The following is a 9,126-nucleotide window of genomic DNA, read 5'->3' on the forward strand; positions in this document are numbered from 1 at the left end:
TAATTTCAATATTTAATAAATGTTCAATCTGTGGTCAAAAATAGGCCGGTTTTCAATATTCAATAAATATTTGACATCCAGAAACAAATGAAATTTCAATACTTTATAAATATTATTTCACGATTCCTTACTATTAGGGATGTTTTTTTCCATTTTACCATTGATTTTTAGTTATTTTTTTATTTACTAAGTTTTCCACATTTATTTCTCTGTCATAAACCTTTTGCATGAAACGAACAGTGTAAGCATAAAAAAAGTTTGCAGTAAGGAACATCATATATCACGGGGAGAAGGTATCATGATTTTACAGAGGCTTACGAGAGGCATCCCAAGTAAAGCATCCCAATAATTTTGCCGGTAATGCCGGAGTCGCCTTGCTGATAGATTTCTTCAATCTAGCTACAGTGAGTGAGTGGCAAGGCGTTGTGTATTCTTGTTTCTTTTCCTGTATTTAGATTTTTATTTTACTTCAGTTTTTCTGTTTGTTTTTTTTTTTACATCACTTTAATATATAACGAAGAATGAAAAAATCAAAATGACTGTGAGTACTACAAACATAGCGGCTTGCTATTTACATAAATTCTCAGCAAGGGAATTTCGGATCTTGTTTGAATGACCTAAATATGGCAACGCGGAAAATAAGTTTCACAGATGTATGTATGTATGTATATTAATGTGTTATCTTCTACAGCCGAAACTTACTTAAACGATTTAAACAAAGGGGTCGTTGGATTCGTTTTGATAGAGAATATGTCTTAGCATATATGAAATCATAATTTAAAAATTCGAAATAATTTCGAAATATGTTCTACATAAGTCTTAGAAGCCTAAACATTAAAAAAATATTGTTTTTCCTGAATAAACTTCAACGTTTACAAGGCGATTTTTATAATACGTGTAGTTATACAACAAATAATTTAGTATTCCATTCTTCAATAACACCTATATGTGTTTGTGTGCAAACGTTCACACCCAGTTCTCGTACCAATATGAATTCAAATAGTTATGATTTTGGAACTGCAAGGGAAAATATTGCCCATAATTTATAATTCACGAGAGTTTAATTTGATTGAAAAGTTGCAGTTTGCCTTTAATTATGTCTTTTCTCCTGAAACAGTGTCGAACAAATTTTAGTTTTTGACTAAATTTGAAATAGTTAGGATACTAATTTTTCATATGCAACACCTTAATCGTCACAAAGTAATAATTAATGTTATAATTGGGATTATCTGCATACTTACTGGGTATGGAGTTGAAGAGAATGCACTAGTAGAAGTAATGAGTAAAATAAAATGTTGCTAAATGGACAAGGCAATTTTATTTTCGTTTTACTGTTCCTATTTACTGCTCTTTTGACATGAAATTTGCCACATATACACATACTAACATTGTAAGAAATACTGGGCGGATTTGTTATCAAATTTTATTCCTAGAACAACATATTTATAGACATGCGACAATAATTTTGGACATGAGTGTACATTAGAAATTCTAATTTTTGATACCGTTCAGGAACGTAGCTAGAGTTCTGATTTTGGGAAGCCATATTAGCAAATGGGATCCATATAAATAACTTTAAATAAATATTTGGAGGGCTAAGCCAACTTTTAGGGGGTCCGTGGGCCCCCATGTCCTCTCCTAGCCACGTTCCTGGTACCGTTGTAAGCATGCGACGAATGTACAATTTTTAACAGTATGACATAAATGCACATTCTTTAGGGCTTAACGAAGGGATCAACATAAAATATGTGCAACATTTCCTTTAGAACAATAAATAACGCGAAAACACTGAAAACATATTCCTTAACTTATTGCCTAGAATCGAGCAAAAAACTTCAATATCATGAAAGCCTTTTACTTAAAAGCGAATTTTTTACAATAAATTAAAAAAAAAATAAAAAGACGCCACTTGGAAATGTCATCGACGAAAGACAGGGGGAAAAGTAGATAACGCCGATGTTAATAAATCTGAAAAAATCTACAAAGTGAAAAAAAAAAACGCCTGTGTCAATTTCAGGGTGATTTACCCTGTACTTTAATGAAACGAAACGAAACGAAACCATTTGGTATGTTGAGATGGAAACACTTTGAGAAGCTAGCTCCAACTGAGTTCACTACAGGCGATAGAAGCGACCTACGCAGGTGACCTCTCTTGATACTGATACAAACTACGTAGTGGATCCGCCCGCTTTAACACTTTTTCTCATATACCAGGTAATCATCTCAAATTTCACAAATTTAGTTAAATATTTTCCTCAACACCTCTTTAGTATTGAAAATTGTTTATGTAATAATTTACCATTAGCACCTAACTTGAAAAGTGCTTCTGATAAAAAAGAAAATTAAACAGACTATATACGATATTATGTTTAGATTGCTCATGTTGCCAAAGTTTTTTTTTTTTTTTCCTATTGATATACACTCTTATTTCTTGGTAAATTATTTGCTATTGCTGCAGCTTGGTTCACTTTGGTCACAACTTTTATCCACGTCACTCGAGTCGGAGTTGCTTTCCAGACCCGATCTCACGCTGATAGATCCAGCAACCCGGAGGGATAAAATTAGGCCAATAGGACTTACAAACTGAAGGTGCAATAATTCAAAATGAGACAATAATGCCTTCCCCCCAACATGGGCATCTCTGGCAAGTTAAAATTGGGGGACGGGGACGCGGGCGACTAGAATGCTACTAGACCCCAACTAAATTTACGTTAAAATTATCAGTAAACGGTAATTTACTTGAATTATGAGCTAACTGGATCCCCATACTACAAGACGTATATTCGTTTGTATTTGTTGTTCATTTGTTTCCGATGGGTACCAAAGTCGTGAGCTGCACATAGAACTTACAGTGGATGATGTAAGTTATAAATAGGATTTTACCTTGACTTATAATGAAAGAGAAAATTACATTTTTTTAAGTTCCTGAAAAAGGGAACTTTGAAATTCAAATAGATCAAAGATAAGTAAAGGATGCAAACTTGTTTGAGTGAAACTAAAATGGGTCATCCACCAACCTATGCTTTCTCTACGTACCAGACGTATTGTTTGGAACCGAATATCTGAGTTTTAGATCCTTGCACTTAGGTTTAGTGCAGAAGCGATAAAACTCTTAACTCATCCATTCACCATAATTTTCTTCCATTACTGCTACAAATTTAACTTTACATACAAGATGGTTTTTAGGTAGCTTCTTTGCCTTGACATGGGAATTATACTCTTAGTACTATCCATTAATTTATTCCTTCTCTACCTTCCTTGTTTTTCTTCTACCATACCTGCTACATACCATTTGGAATATAATTTATTCTTCAACAATATCTTAATAAATTCTTAATTACTTCTATTTATATTCTTTTTACTCATTATTCACAATGTACTTCTTTGGTTCATTGTTCCAAATTTTAAGTTCACCTCAAAGTACAAATTTTGAGAACTCGAGTATTTTGTGCTGTCTTCTCGTAATCCAACGTCTCTGCTTCTTACAACGCAATACTCTTTATCCCAGTCTTTTCTGTAATTCTTCATTCAGTGACTCACACAGTATGCTTTTCATCAGAATCATCTTACCTGCCGTTTCTATTTAAAGTTTACATTTTACAACTACGTTAATAACACTATGTAGGTATTGTAATAGGCATCTAAATTAGCTAGTGCCTTGCTCAGACGTGTATCACAGCCTCCATCATCTACCCATTACTGCTTTAATCTTTTTCATATTTATTTTCATCTCGTATTATTTTCAGAGACTTTCCTTATGTCCTCTGGCATCATGTTAATTTTCGATTCACATTATGCTGTAACGACCATTTCATCATTAGTCCTTCTACCTCTTATAATCAATGTTTCCCAATCAAACTGTTATTCGATATTCTTCTAGATACTACTCTAAGTTATGTTAGTGGGAGATTATTTTTTAAAGAATTACTTCTTCCCATTTCGTCATCCTATCATTTGCAGTATTCCAAATTTAAATACTTGGTTCATATGTAAGTTTTTTTTCGAAACTTTATATTTTATCCTAAGCTTCCTTAGGATCTGTATTCGAGTCACTTGCTGGAATTCTATGTTCTGTTATATATATTAGGAGAGACTGTAGTGGCAAGGCAAATTAAATATTATTATATTCAGTGATGAGAGTTGTTTTTTGTTTTCAACGCAGTGGCGGACCTGTGCAAGTATATGCACTTGCAGGTGAACGGAAAAATCCAGCGTGTATCCATTTGTCATATAAGATCCACAATAAAGTTTCTGGTAATTAGTAAGAGAGGGGGCGATAAATATGTTACATATCCGCCTTTCTTAAAGGGAATATCACTATTAGGCCTATGTTATAGCTAATATATAACAACACATATAAATGCATTTATTCTATATCTCTGTACTTTTTCCATATAGATCAGCATTGCTCAATTTCATCTCCTCAACAAAATATTGAGGGGACACGTCCATCCTATCCCCCCGCCATCAACACCCGTGCCCCCGACACACATAAATAGGATTAATTCAATAAATCTACCGACAATAACTATGTATACACTATCTGACATACACCACGCCTAACCTTTCTGGACATGTTTAAATGTACTCACTCTTGTATACGTAGCTTTCCGAGTAGGGATGGCCAATTCCGGAATTTTTACTTTCCGGAATCCGGAAAGTAAAATCGGAAAATTCCGGATTTCGGAAAAATTCCGGAATTCGGAAAAAATCCGGAATTCAGAAAAATTCCGGAATTCGGAAAAAATCCGGAATTCGGAAAAAATCCGGAATTCGGAAAAATTCCGGATTTCGAAAAAAATCCGGATTTCGGAAAAATTCCGGAATTCGGAAAAATTCCGGATTTCGGAAAAATTCCGGATTTCGGAAAAATTCCGGAATTCAGAAAAAATCCGGAATTCGGGAAAATTCCGGAATTCGGAAAAATTCCGGATTTCGGAAAAAATCCGGAATTCGGAAAAATTCCGGATTTCGGAAAAAATCCGGAATTCGGAAAAAAATCCGGAATTCGGAAAAATTCCGGATTTCGGAAAAATTCCGGAATTCGGAAAAATTATTTTTTCTTTTTGTAATCCTAAGAATTTTGTTCAAATGCAAACGAACAAATTTCCTTTTTGTAATCCTAAGAATGTATGATGCAAGTTAAGCTGAAACTTACATCCTAAAGTATACACTACTCAATCTTCCCATGGTTAATGAGATGTAGTCCAAAAGTACGATGTACTCCTAATATTTAATTTTTGTTTTACTGTGATATTGTCCAGAGGTAAGACATATATCACACTGAGATAAACAACTTGACATAATGAAGATGTTATCATACGTAGTTTTCCAGAAAATCGTGAGAAACGATTTTTTATGAAGTTAAAATATGCGTCGCTTGTTGCCAGTGTGATGCAATTGATAACTTTTATGCTGGAATAGTCTTCTTCTTCTTCTTCTTCTTCTTATTATTATTATTATTATTATTATTATTATTATTATTATTATTATTATTATTATTATTATTATTAATCGTTTATGTACTGTAAAAGAAAAATATGAACCGTTAAGTAGTAGATTTTATCTGTTGTTTTTTGATATCTTCTAACAGTAATAACAAATTGCTTGTAAATACGCAATGATTATCAAGGACAATGGCATATTAATGTAAGGACTACTCTGCAGACTAGCAATAAACAATAAACAATAACAGATAAACAATAGTCCCCCCCCAAAAGAAAAAGTAACTAACTTGGGCACGTCAGAATGTTCGCGAGAATATAGGGACGCATTGAGACTAGCAAAAAACGTGGTGTTATTATTACTCAAAGGGCCGTACGATGGAGGCTTTAACGTTAATGTTAATGGCACCAATGAGCACTTACTTGCTCTAACGGTTAACCTCATTTTTGAGATGATTCTTAGAAGTGGACGTGTTGGCATGCAGTTGGAGTACTAACGATTTGCGTCACTATCGAACACTAACGTAGCACTAGCGACGTTTAAAGTCGAAATTGGAGTCTGACATAAGTGGCTTGTCAACTTCACGGACATTATATTTTCCTTGAATGCGAGAATTTTGCGCCCTACCACAAAAATAGGAAAAAATGCGCTCGCAATATATTTGCACTGGGATGTTTGCGCTCTACCCCAAAAAGAGGGGAAAATGCGCCGGCTATATATTTGCACTGGGATGTTAGCGCCCTACAATTCAACTTATTATTGTATTGTGTAAAGTAACTTCCACTCGCACTTGAACTAGGCTTGCCTCTCATCGTCTCAGTGAGTTACTCCATCCGTTATAATATTCCGAACAAACGAAAAAAATACAATTTTAGTTCACTAAAGGGCAATCCATACAAATACAATTTTTCATTATACTACAAAATTTACGATAAAAGTATAAATGACTGATATATAATTATTTATTAATATAATCAAAGAGTATAATTTAATCTACAAAAGGCTGTTTGGCTCTACCCAGATATCTCTGTTCACAATCCTTGCGAGTTGTTTGGCTTTTCAGGACACAAAATATAGAAAAGAAAATGTAAAGTGAATGTAAAATCAGTTCAGTAATATTATCAAGAAAACTATGTACAGTGTGTTTACTTGCTGGAATTACACTTCAAACACACAATTGCGTTCAGTCGTTCTTTCAGGAAAAATGTTCCGGGGGGCACATTTAGTATTCCGGAGGGGGGTCACTGTTGGTACTATTCTATTTATTATTATATTATAGACGTATTATTTTGGTCTCCTCCGAGGGGGCACTCTGAGAGCTCTGGGGAGGCCAGTGTTCCCCAAAAATCATCTCTGGAAGAAGCAGTGATTGCGTTGATCCGTTGTGTTCTTTTGGCTTATATTGAAGTTTATTCTTCCCTTATATAGCCACAATGAAAATAAATGACAAATGGCATGGTTGTGGGGGGAGGATTGTTTATGCTGTAATGTCAGCCCCTCCGAGGAAATGCGTAAGCTCCAATAGTTTCTTTTATTTCGCAGGGCTCAAACTTCCCGGTGGAGGTACATCGCAGGCGCAATTTTCCCTGTTCTTGAGGTAGGGCGCAAATTTCCCATACGCAAAATTCTCGACACCGTTCGAATGACCTCGGAAGACGATATCTTTTTCAATACTTTTTTTATATTCTTTTACTCGAGATTTCTTCATAGCTTCTTATTAAAATACTTACTAATATATCCTCATTTTATTGTCCTAACCAATCAATATGGGTATGTTGTCAGTAAAATATTTAGATTGATCGAGCCTCTGGTGTGTAACCACAGTGTTTCATATCATGCACCCATTAGAAATCTTGGCTAAACGAACCAATATATGTTGCCAATAAAATAGTTTAGAATGATTGAACCCCTGGTAAATAACCACAGTATTTCGTGACAGATCCCCCCCCCCTTCCTATTACCATTCTAGCTACGTGCCTGACTCAGCTAATTCTCTACATTCTTTACCAAGCACACATTTTCTAAAGCGGAAAATGCTCTCTAAATACCTAAGCTCATTATTTTCAGCAGATACACAAACTGGGTAACATTCTATCTACATGAATGTTATATATGTCGATTACTGGAAACCGCTTCTCGCTATCTATTACCATATTTACTATATAATGATTAACGTTAAAACCGGAAATGGTTGATTTGTACCGCTTCCGGTTTGAATATTACATTCATCAGAGAACTCGATTCTTAACTATTGACTCTGTACATCATGGCCAAAATTGATTGGTAATCCATCAGATAGTTCTTGAGACTGTTTGTTTCACTGACGGACAGAATGAATATATGGCTATAGAGTTTTGATAAACTAAATTCGTTAATGAGTGATGATGGAACAAATATAAGAAAGGGAACCAAGAGTACCACCGGGAAAATTTTCGAACACAAAATTAGCCATCGAAAACCCACATGTCCTGGGTTAGAATACCATAGATGAAAACTCTACCACTGAGTCATCAATCACCCGCTTATTAGTTTTGTTAACTATTATATTAATATAAATTAATGAATGCCTGCTTATGTTAATTATTGAACAATTACATTGTATACTTCGTAAAGTCAAAAATTATAAATTTGTATTTACTGTACATACAGTGAGCGCAGAAAGTGTTCGTACACCTATGCTATTGAAACGAGAATGCCTGCGAAAAAGAAACAGAAAATTTAAGAAGTGTAATAACACACACAATATGAATAATGGAAACTAAGCTTTATGAATATATCAATAAAGAACCACAAAGACAAGTTTAATGGTCAGAAAGTAAATAAATTCCGTAGAAAATGTATAGAGTAGACGCAAAAAGTGATCGTACACCTGACGTACGAATACGAAACAAAGATACCACAACTGGGGTTCACTAGTATTCACCTGAGTATACACCTCTGTATAGCATGACGAGTAACAAAATGAGTTTAGTTGTGAATAGGAGTGAAAAAACTGCACGGTGGGCTGTCGAAATGGGAAGCAACCGAACAGAAACAAATGAGGAGACAAGAAAAGTAATTATTAAAGTGCATATGAAGGGTAAGTCTTTGAGAAAGATAGCAAACCTCAGGGGCAGATCCAGAGGGGGGCGATCGGGGCCATCGCCCCCCCCCACAAGAGGAAACTTTCTTATTTTATATATAAATAAACCCATCCATAACAAGTTTGGAGCTCTTAAAAGTAGCAGTATTACTGCCGACCGCCCCTTCCCCAGAAGTCCGTCCTGGATCCGCCCCTGTATAGAGTAGCCACAACCGAGTATTTTCCGCTGTATGTTTGGAGTCGTTGTCTTGCTGAACAATAAATTGTTTTCAAGAACCATCTTCTGGCACTAGTATGGAGATATTCCTTTGATATGTTAATATACACTTTGTGGATCATCACTCCATCGATAAGGTGGAAACGACCCACTCCTGAGGCACTCATACAACCCCAGACGAGCACGGACCCTCCTCCATGTCCTACTTTAGGGACGAGATTTTGAGGATTCATCTCTGTATTCACCTTGCGCCATACCATACGCCTCCCATTGGACTCGATAAAATTAAATTTATTTTCGTCCGAAAATATGGCCCTATTCCAGAAAGAAGCCTGATCCCTTATCTTTATACTCTTTTTCAAACTTTAGTCTCTTTATACGA

This window comes from Thermobia domestica, chromosome 3 (genome assembly GCF_964235325.1).
Source record: "Thermobia domestica chromosome 3, izTheDome1.hap1.1, whole genome shotgun sequence".
Lineage (NCBI taxonomy): Eukaryota > Metazoa > Arthropoda > Insecta > Zygentoma > Lepismatidae > Thermobia > Thermobia domestica.